General features: G+C 45.5%; 2 long non-coding RNA genes across 2 annotated transcripts; one reads left to right on the top strand and one right to left on the bottom strand.

Annotated features, from left to right (window-relative positions):
• Nucleotides 1-1,146: 1,146 nt before the first annotated feature.
• LOC310711000 lies at nt 1,147-1,727 on the bottom strand. The gene is made up of 2 exons (XR_014528326.1): nt 1,604-1,727; nt 1,147-1,480 (listed from the first exon to the last, which is right to left on the bottom strand). It is a non-coding gene; the product is annotated as an uncharacterized lncRNA (long non-coding RNA).
• Nucleotides 1,351-1,990, top strand: LOC310710998. Its single transcript, XR_014528324.1, has 2 exons — nt 1,351-1,488; nt 1,613-1,990. It is a non-coding gene; the product is annotated as an uncharacterized lncRNA (long non-coding RNA).
• The last annotated feature ends 9,591 nt before the right edge of the window (nt 1,991-11,581 follow it).

The raw sequence follows: 11,581 nt of genomic DNA, 5'->3' as shown, positions 1-11,581 counted from the left end.
AAACTCTTTCGTCTAGCGAGTTTTTCATCTTGCGAGGCATTCGTCTTGCGAGGTACCACTGTACCTCAGCTCCTGTCCTCTGAATACCTCTCCAGCCATTGCCCAGACTGCTTATTAAAGCCACACTATCATCCTGGGGCACCAAAAACCAGCCACACACACACACACAACAACTCATGTGTGCACACCACTAACCAACGCTCAACTTGTGTGGGGCTGTCGCATGCACATCATCCTAACCTGCACCAGGGACAAATGCCATTTTGTTTTTAAAATTACAGCCCGACCCTGTGTGCCCTCGACATAACACTGCATTCCACGCCCCCCCCCCAAAAATGCATCCATCCATTGCACTCACTTGCAACTCCATTTTGCAGGGATTTTCATTTTGAAAAACTGAAAGAAAGGAAAGCCACACTCAAACAAACCATGGAACGCCTGTAGTTTACATGCGAGGCAAAGAGTGCCCCTCACACTCTAACTGCCCAGTTGCTAACCTAGTCTGCCTCCAGCATAGGAAACGAGTCCACCTACACTTGCTTGCCTTTTCTGTCTCCACTTGTATTATGCTTCCTTTTGAACTCCTCACTAGTTGCACTTAATTTATTGGAAAGCCAGCTAAAGAGGGGTAGGCCTGAGTAGGTAAACCCTCTGCTACCCTTGGCCCAGTTAACTTCCATCAGCACCTTACTGACTAGTTTTGGAGAGGGAAGAGGGAAGTGAGGATTGAAGGTCTCCTCCCCGCCTCCTAGTCCTCCCTCTCTTTCTCCTCTCCCCCCCCCCCATCAAAAGATGTACGGGATAGGAGGGGCAAAGTTGCTGAAACAGATAAGAGGGCTGGTCTTTGTCCATCCTAAAGTTCAGCAATTGTTTGGTTTTGTTTTTTTTCCAAAGGGGGCGGGTCCATTATAGGGCTAGGCTGTGATAAACATATGCCTATTTTTGTCATTTGCAGCGAGATATTTTTCCTTACAGTAGGACCTTGCCAATCACGCAATAGGGTGCTGCCATCTCGACTTGATCACCTTCCAAAGCAATGCATATTTTGGGATGAGCCATCTCAGCATCTGAAAATGAGGGGAATCGGGGACCATACGGGCTCCGTTCTGTTGCCACCTCTGATGGTGTACACCAGTTGCACTGTAGTGTCCCCCCACCCCACCCCGAGATGTAATGCCTTTGAGGCATTGGGCTTCCTAACTGTGAAGGGTTAAGTACGTAAGAAAAAGACCTGATGGATCAGGTCAGTAACCCATCTAGTCCAGCACCCTGTTCTCACACTGGCTAACTTGATGCCTCTGGAAAACCTGTATGTAAGGCCTGAGCACAACAGTACCTTCTCCTCCTGCAGTTTCCAGTTTTCGGAAGCATTCGTGTCTTTGACAGGGGAGGCAGAGCATAGGCATCATGGCCAGTATCCAATGATCCTATTGTTGCCAGATCCTATTTCACGCTGGGCTCTTGGCCTCCAAAGATCTTCCTAGGACAGTGGTTCTCAACCTTGGGTCCCCAGATGTTTTTGGCCTACAACTCCCATGATCCCTAGCTCACAGGACTAGTGGTCAGGGAAGATGGGAGTTATAGGCCAAAAACATCTGGGGACCCAAGGTAGAGAAAGGCGGTCCTAGGAGATAAAAGATTAGTGTGATATCCACTCAGTCAAGAGAGCCAGCATGCCCAGAGAACCGCCTCCTCCAATAGGTTCCTGCAGTCCCAGGGGTGGGCCAACCCCCTGCAAGCTCTGTACTCAAGTTTTGAGAATGAAGAATGTAAGGCTTTGCGCCCCAACACCCTCCGTTAATTCCCTCGTTGTCTATTCACTCTGTGTGCCCTTCCTTGTCCTGTTTTGGGTTTAGTTCTTGTTCCTTTTTTTTTTTTTAATGCTGACACTCTTGAAATCAAGATGCAAATGTCAAAACAGACAAACCAGGAGATGGATTTCAATTGCCAGCCCTCCCACCAAACTAATAAAATGTTGTCACTTCTCTAACCCCAGCGCCAGACCCAGACTCTTCTGTGAATGGGGCCGTGGTGGGGAAGGATGGAAATGGGGCAGTGGGCTCTGTGTATGTACACACTTTCCACGCGAGGTTTCAAGGAGGAGGTTGGGGAAAGGTCAAATAAGAAGACTGTCTTAGTTCATAAACATCCTCTCCCAATTCTCTAGGATGGCCAACCAACATGTTGCCATCAAGGATAATCTTTGGACTCTTACCCTCTTCTCCTCACTTCCTGCACAGGCCCAAATCAGAAAAATTATGGTTTGTGCCAGGGATAGGGCACCTGGTTCCCTTCAGAGATTGTTGGACCACACCTCCTGTAAGCCCTGCTAGCTGGGGTTGATGAGAATTGGAGTCCAACAACATCTGGAGAACCATAGCTTGCTTCAGCTGTGAAGGGAGGATATCCAAGCAGGTGTGGGGAGAACCAAGACTTGTTCACATCAGTCAAACTGTGATTTGGGTTTTCGGCTCAACCAGGCCTGCTTTTCAGGGTGTAACCTGAAGGTAACCCTCCCAGATCTCTTCGTCCTTCAAGTGGTGGCTTGTGTGATCCACCACTAAAAACAAAGCCTTCATAATCACCTCACTAATTCAGGGCAATGGAGATCATGCACACATTCAACTTTACATCCTGGCCCTTTGTGAATCAGTCTATCCATATGTTTGCAAGGGAGGATAAGTGCAGGAATGGGAAACCTGTGGGGGGGGGGCCATCACCCCCAGCCAGCATGGCTTCAATATCATTAGGCCCAAAATTGAATGGTGAGGATTGCTTTCTCCCTCACCTGATCCAACAGGAGAAAGTGGTGATGGATGAAGCAGGGGTGTGGCATGTATAACCTACCAGCAGCTTAAGACAATGCCTCGGAGAGGCTTCCTGGTAAAAAAGGGAATAACGACAATGATAACAGTCAACTTTGTAAAAGGTGACTTTTTTGGGGGGTGCTGTTATAAAGGTCTCTTTGTTCTCCCAAGTTAACATGTCGTCAGGTGTGCCTGCTTTAGGGGGCAGAGGTGTTGTCATCCCCCCCTCAAAATTCCATAGCAGGGGGCTCAGCACCCCAAATATTGAGAGGGTGGAGGAGGCCAGACCATCGAACCGAGCATGACACAGCATCAAAAGCAGGCTTCTGAGCATAAGAAAGGAGGAGCTGTGGCCATTGAAGCTGAACGGCACTGGGCAAGTCTGCCCCCCAAGGACATGCTTCTTCCCAATGTCACATGTGTGCTGCACCACTTGGCTCCCCAATCTTTGGCCCAAGGTGGCACCTCTGCACATCACTAGGACTTATGAGACTGGTACAAACTGGATCACCACATCCGTGTGTGTGTGTGTGCGCGCGCACACGTGTACTAAGTGTTTGTGTACCACTTAATACATAGTATGTACCATGAGGGAGAGGGACACGGGTGGCACTGTGGGTTAAACCACAGAGCCTAGGGCTTGCCGATCAGAAGATCAGCGGTTCGAATCCCCGTGACAGGGTGAGCTCCCGTTGCTCGGTCCCTGCTCCTGCCAACCTAGCAGTTCAAAAGCATGTCAAAGTGCAAGTGGGAAGGTAAATGGCGTTTCCGTGCACTGCTCTGGTTCGCCAGAAGCGGCTTAGTCCTGCTGCCCACATGACCCGGCAGCTGTACCCCGGCTCCCTCGGCCAATAAAGTGAGATGAGCGCTGCAACCACAGAGTCGGCCATGACTGAACCTAATGGTCAGGGGACCCTTTACCTTTACCTTTACCTTTACCGTTAGGGAGAGCTGAATTTCTCTTGGTTCCTCACCATTTCTCATTTTCCCAAGCTTGAATTCAGTTCTCTACATTTCTGGAGCAATTCAGTATTACTATTACTCTTTTTAAACCATCATGAAAATTCATTAATATGCAGTTCAGACTAACAAAGTTGCTTTTGCTAGCAATTTCCCCTAGTATACATTTTTGCATGTTATTTCCAATGATTTATTCATTTTTATGCATGTTATCCCCTAATATATGCATTTTTGTTCACGCAGCATTGAGAGAGAGACCTGCATCGCAAAGGGTGAATTCTGGAGGATGATTGTGTGCCACTTCACGTATGGGTCCAAAAATATGAATTAGGTGGTTTCCCATTCAAATGCAAACAAACTCCAAAATTCTCACCCACCTCCCTCTCATGGTGCCACCCAACAAAGTGCCCCCATTTTGCGTGAGCCATAGAGCCAGTTGGGTCACAGTTACTCCACTGACTCTTGTTAATGGAGCCAACTCAAGGTTTGAGGGACCTCTGGGCAAAATGTTTCTTGGGGGCCCTTCAAAACTTTTCAGGGAGGGGGGCTTTGCAAGTGGTGGGCAGTAGCACTCTAAGCCCTGGCACATGGCTATCTGTAATTTCAATTTCCCACAATGCTTTCTTACATAACATCACTCCAGGGCAGAGCAGGGAATTAAGGAGGTGGCTAGACCCAACACCAGGCCTCAGGGAGAGGAAATTCACAGGGTCCCCGGGAGCCTGCCAGTGACACGACAAGTGGGCGATGATCAAGGACAGCCTGTACTTCAGAAAGAAAGAAGAACAGCCGGTTAATCCTGCTTATCTTTACCACAAAGTGTTAACACGTGAAGAAAGGGTATCTCCCTGGTCAAAGCCCAGGAGCCGCTTCTAAGAGATGTCTGCATAGCCTGAGCACTTAGCGCCCTAAACAGTTTTGGAAGTGTTATTTCAGGTTTGTGCTCATTCTAGTTTTGAGATAAGGCAGCCTGGGGAGTAAAGGTAAATGCCGCCATCACGGTCTCTCACTTGGAGTGCAACTGCTGGCAGTCAACATGGTGTCCTGCAGATATTTGGGGAGACCACAACTCCCATCAACCCTTTCCATTGCCCATGCTTGCTGGGGCTGATGGGAGTTGTTGTTCAGCAACACCTAGCGGGCCAAAGGCTCCTCACTCCTGTATGAGCCAATGCCAAATGAAGATGGGAAAGGGAGCAATGTACTGCGGCCAGGTGAGGCCTTCAAGCCGGACCGTTCTCCATGGCTAGCTAAAATAATATCATCGCTCAGGACACCGGCCAGGATAGCATAAAACCATGTAGAAATATTTCCAGAAATAGGAAAAATACAGGTGCCAACTATAAAATACAAAATCTAGTCGGTTTGGGCTTTCTGCGTAGAGATCTGTTCATTCCAGCACAAACTGTAAATGGATTTTCATAGCTGGTAGGGGATTACACGATCTCTTGCATCATTTGCTTGGATGAGTCATCCACAAGCAAGATAAACCGGTTTACGAAGAATGGACTCGTGAATAATCCTATCAATCAAGCGCTGCAACCTTTTAAACTGCATATTGAGGGCTGAACAGACCAGAGGACCCAGCAGGTTGGAACTGAACGGAGGCAGATCTGCCTTTTGTTGACAGTAAGGGGAGGATCCTTCTTACGATGCTGATGAAGTCCCTCTGGGGTCATTAGTCTGGGAGGGCCTTCATGCAGAGGAGGCAGAACCCAAAGTGGGCAGGTTCGCTAGGAATGGACAAACCTGCCAGATTCCGTCCTTTTAGTTTCTCGTCGTTCCAATCTTAAATTCGGTTCTTCTAATTGCGCCAGCGATTTGAACGTCCATCAGCTTTTTAGTGCAAATTTCTCCTAATAAAGACATTATTGCATGTGGCTTTGACGAATACACACCCTTTGCAAGCAACTTCCTCCAGTTTAACACATTTCTGTATGCTATTTTCATTAATATATGAATTTTCATGCACACATTGCCCTGGTACAGGCATTGTTGCACACATACCATGGGTTGCAAATTTCAGGGAAGCGCCGGTTTTGATGAACAACTGTGTTTCAGTTCTCGTCTTATTTCAGAAAGTGCGGATTTGATGGGTTCACCTTTAATTGTGAACTGGATCAATTTTTCACCCCATCCCTAAAGGTCAGAACCAAAGTAGGCTCTCTACCACCACCTTCCCTTTCTGCCACCACTCTCCCCCCCTCCTTTTTTTCCCCTCCTCAATACTGTCATGAAATTAGACCGAGGTTCATTTGTGTCTCCAGTGCTGCCGGTTGCCCACCGCTGATTTCCCAATGAAGACTGGGAGGGAAATGTTTTACATACCTTAAGCCAATGTGTCAGGCCAAACAAAGAGGCCTACTTGCTTCAAGGAGGAGATGGTGAGTAATACATCCAGGGAGAGAGTTGGGCAAAAGCAACCACAGTGGCCACCCCCTTTTTTTAGTGGTGGGGATGTTAGAGAGACAAAGAGGTTTTTACAGGATCTTCCCTACTAATCCTAGAGCAACATGGCTTATCTTAGTGGTTAAGGGTCCAGTTCTCGGGGCAAGCCAGGTTAGAGCAAATGTCTCCCCTGAAATAAATATATATAAATATTGTGGCACCTAAAACTTAGGACTCAGCCATACAGCTGCAAATAAAATGCATTGTGCTTTAAGTGTAATATAGAATGTGGCACTAGATGGCGATGGTGAGCCTTATGGAAAATTCAATGTACAGTGGTACCTCGGGTTAAGTACTTAATTCGTTCCGGAGGTCCATACTTAACCTGAAACTGTTCTTAACCTGAAGCACCACTTTAGCTAATGGAGCCTCCCACTGCTGCCGCGCCGCCGGAGCACAATTTCTGTTCTCTCTTTTTTTTATATAATATTTTTTATATTCTTTATGTTCTCTCTTTTTTAAAAAAATAATTTTTATTAACCAGCCAATCAAATCAAATTAAATCACATCACATAAATTCCGAATTACAAAGCCGAATTTTAAATTTTGTTGGGGGGACCCATATTTCAAGATCCAAAGGGGGATTCTGATCATCTTCTTGCTACTGCATTAATGTCCAAATCAGTCCAAACAGAGTTCATAATTCTATCCAGTCTTATCTTGCTGTTTCCACATCACATCTTGTTCATATATTTTCTCTTTTTTCTTTATGATCTCTTCTGATAGTCTCCTTAAGCCGATAAACACTAATATTAATCCTGTGTGAATTTTTCCGTTCTTCCAATCCTCAAATCGAGATGGTTTCCATATGTCATCACCTTCATAGATAACATCGCTCTTTCCATCATTAATCTCACAAAACTGTCGCTCTTAAGTCCCTCTGAGGAGTTTCACCCGCAATATAAAAGCAGCTCTATTTCTCTATTTCTCCTCCCAGACTCAAGACCTCCGACAGAACTTCCCAATATGGCGACGGCATTTTTAACTGCGTCATTCCAAAGCTCTTATACATTCCACACTCTTCTTAAAACATGCTTTGGTTCGAAAGTTTATCTCCACACAGCCTTAAATCCACAGCTTAAGTCCTTAAAACGACATTTCTGACTCGTGAGGGGAGGGGATTCTTGTTTAATCACATAAGGAAAGAAAGGAAAGTTTTTTTTCCCTCTCCCATCAGTCAGCACAATTTCTGTTCTCATCCTGAAGCAAAGTTCTTAACCTGAAGCACTATTTCTGGGTTAGCGGAGTCTGTAACCTGAAGCGTATGTAACCCGAGGTACCACTGTATTTTTAAAAATGCTTTTTTAAAAAGCATTTTCAGAACGGTTTTTATATGAGTGTAGGTTCCACATTATTCTCCTAGGATGGGTCACTTGAAAATTGCTGGGTGTTTTGGCAGATCACAGGGCTGACCCTATCAGGCAAAGTGAGGGGACTGCCTCAGGTGGCAGATTTTGGGGACAGCTTTGGCATTGCCCCAGCCATTCCTCCTAAGCCCTCTGAACATTCCCATCTATTGAAAGACAGGACTGCGTTATGCTTCACAGCAGGGCTTGCCCAAGGCATTTTGGCACCTGAACCGAATTACAAAATAGCATCTCCCACCACGCCAGGGAAGAAGGGGTGAGTGAAAGTGTTATGTACTGCAGTTCTCACCCTGGGCCAGCAGGGGGATACTGTAGATAGTTTTCACTCAGGTCCGCATATGCAAATAAGGAATTGAAAGTGACGTTCAGTGATTGGATAGTTACAGAAAGTTGTTACTGTTGCGTTGTAGTTGAGCTCTATATAAGAAGGTTGGCTGAACCCTTCAGTTCAGTTCTGTTCTGGCCTGTGAATAAACAAGAGCTGTCTGAAGAATCTCTGTGTCGTCTGATATGTTCACCCACAACTTAACAGAAAGCTACATCAGGAACAAGGGGGTAATAAAGAGCTACAGTGGGATCTGCTGCCCCTGTGGAACTGGCCACCTGAGGCGGTTGCTTCACACTGCCTCTACACAGACCTGTTCTCCTTAGTCTCAAGTATTGACCCTTGTAGGACTCAGCAGGGTGGAGGATGGGGACTAAACAAGAGTACGTTCGCTCTGCCTCTCACTGGCTCTAGTGCCACCTGCTGTTGACCTCCCTGCCTTCTTCCCTACCAGTTCCAATGGGCACCAGCCAGCACTGCCTAAACTAACTGGCTGCCTCAGTGGAGGATTTCAACAGTGCTGTCAGCTGCCAGTCCAATTGGCACACCCTTCACCTCTGGTAGCAAATTATCTTGGGCTGGCCCTAGCAGACTGTCGCGTATTCCACGCGGCGTTTTCAGCAAAGCACTAAGAGTTCCAGGTTTTTCAGTGCAGTCCTTTTTAATGTGAGCTATTTACAGGCATTACAAAAGAAACAGTCCATACAGAGTACTTACAAACGAATACTCTCCACCACAGCACCACCACACTACAGCACAACCACCACACCTCCTGTTAAACAGGCTTTCCTTTTTAAATCAGGTGATAGCCAATTACACTAATCACACTCCTGCTGAGTCACTCTGACCCAGCAGAGTATTGCATCATCCTGTTGAAGCCTGCAGACTTATCCAGTATCCTGCGAATCCCAACACTCCTCCTTAAGTCAAAGGCTTGAGACCCAATAATTCTCTTAAGTCTCGAAATTTAGGAGCATCCAAACATTTTGTATACAAATCTGCCACATTACATTTTGTGTTACAGTGCTGTACCTTTAACACATTTCTTTCCAAAGCATTTTTCACATTTCCGTATCTTATCGCAATATGTTTACTCTTGCTCTTAAAGTTCTGTTGGTTAGCAAGCTGTTGTGCAGCCATGTTGTCACTTAGCACAGTGATTGGCATTTCAGAAGGTATTCCAAGCTCTTTTGTTAGGCAAGCAAACCACTCTATTTGTGATACACATTCGCTTATGGCTGAGTACTCTGCTTCACAAGTACTTGTGGCAACAAATGTTTGTTTCTGGGATTTCCACTGAACCAGGGCATTTCCAATATATATGGCATAGCCAGTGGTAGACTTTCCATTTTCTCTGTCTCCCCAGCTGGCATCAGTGTATGCATACATTTGCTGATCATATCCTGTATCCAGAACCAGCTTGTAATCTTTTGTGCCTTTCAGATACCTTAGGATTCTTTTAAGTGCTACCCAATCTCTCTGAGCCGGGTCTGCACTTCTTTGGCTTAACATGTGCACTGCCAATGTTATGTCGGGTCTTGTCCAACAACTTAAATATAACAGAGAACCCAACAGAGAATGAAACGCTGTTGCATTCTCACATTTTTGCCCTTCTGGTTCATTTTTGTACTGGGTAGTTATGGGAGTGTCAACCTCATTTGCCCTCTCCATTCCATAGATCTTCAGTAACTTTTCGATTTTTTCCTTCTGACTCAGAGAGTAAACGCCCTCTTCATTTCTCTGAACCTCTACTCCTAAGTAATTCTTAATCTCTCCCAAATACTTCAGTTTGTATTTGTTACCTAGGCTGTTTATAAACCAAGACACTTGCTTTTGTGCAGTTGTTATTAGACAGATATCATCAACATACAAAAGTAAATAACAAACACTTCCTTGCACCATTGCTGAATATAAACAGGAATCAGCCAGGCTTTGTTTGAATCCCATCTTTTTCAAAGTTGTGTCTATGCATTCATGCCATAGACGTGCACTTTGGTGTAAACCGTATAGTGCCCTTTGCAGTTTTAACACCATGCTGTCTTTTTCTAGCTCATAACCTGGTATTTGCTGTAAATATACCTCGGCATCAATAGGAGCATTTAAATATGCTGAGGCAACATCAAAATGATTAACTTTTAACCCTCTCAGACTTGCCATTGCTAAAACTGATTTTACTGTTTCAGCCTTTGCTGTTGGGGCAAACACTTCATCATAATGTATCATTTTCCTCTGTGTAAAGCCCCGTGCAACCAACCTGGCTTTCCTCTGACAACTACCATCAGCCAGCTTTTTCACTTTAAAAACCCACTTACAGCTTATGGGCTTTTTACCTTTAGGCAATTCTGTAGGTACAAACACATTGTTGTTTAGCAGAGAGTTATACTCTGCCTGCATTGCCTTTAACCACGCCTCTTTCTCTAGAGTAGGTAACTCTTGCACTTCTTCAAAGTTTTCTGGCTCAGTTACACAAACCTGGTTTATGGTGGCTGGGAACCCATAACGGTCTGGAGGTTGACCTTTATTACTTCTTGCAGACCTCCTTGGTTCATTAATCTCACCCCCTGGGCTACCTTCACGACTGCTTTTGGGGTGGATTGACTCTGGAGATCTACCTCCTCCTGTCCCTGTTGCACTTTCTTCTTTCCCCTGCTCCATGCTAGCAGTTGGAGAAAAATGCTCAACCTTTACTTCCTCCCTTTCAGTTTCTCTGGGAGAGCTGCCAATTCTTAGCTTTGTTTCAACTGCCTTATCAGGTATGCTCGGCAGTAAAACCTTTCCTGGCAGCAGGTTTGCATGTATCTTGGGCCAATTTCTTTGCTCATTAAAGCTGGCTGATCGACTATAACTCAAAAGGTTTTTATCATCTTCAAACCTGTAGGCTTTCGTACCGCTTTCATACCCAAGAAATAGCAACTGCTGTGCCCTTTTCCCACCTTTTCTTCGTTTTTTCACAGGTATGTCAACCCATGCCTTTGTCCCAAAGATTCTTAAATGTTGCAAACTGGGACTTTTGTTATAGAGAATTTTATAGGGTATGTCATCTAGTACCCTTGACCACAAGCGATTCCCAATATAATTCGCGGTCTTAATACTTTCAGCCCAGTACTTAATTGGAAGATTTGCATCTGCTAACAATGCTTTCATTTGTGTCTGCAAGACACCTCCTCTACGCTCTGCTACTCCGTTCTCCTGAGGCGTGGCCACATTGGTAAGCCTATGTTTAATCCCTTGGGCACGCAACCAGTTTCTTAGGGAGCTTGCCATAAACTCCCCTCCCCTGTCTGATTGAATAGAGGACACCTTTTCACCAAGTTGCCTTTCTACTCTTCTTACCCAGAACTTCAAAGTTTGGGCAACGTCAGACTTTTGCTTTAATGGATAGACCCAGCCAAATCTAGAAAAATCATCCACTAGGATTAAACAATACTTGTTGTGGGAGACACTAGGTGGAAAAGGACCAGTTACATCTGCATGGATCAACTCCAGTGGTTTTTTGGTTTCTCTCTGGCTTGCTCTTGCTACTGGGCAAGCCCTGCTTTTAACCTCCTTGCAGATATTACAGTCTAAGTAATTATCACAACTTTTTATGTTTTTCATCCCGCCACACAACTCCAATGTTTTGTTTAGCACCTTATAGCTAGCATGAGCCAGACGCCTGTGCAGGAGATGAATAC

This window comes from Podarcis liolepis (assembly GCF_965112155.1).
Source record: "Podarcis liolepis genome assembly, chromosome: 7".
Classification (NCBI taxonomy): Eukaryota; Metazoa; Chordata; class Lepidosauria; order Squamata; family Lacertidae; genus Podarcis; species Podarcis liolepis.
This window is presented reverse-complemented; position numbering and strand designations above follow the sequence as displayed.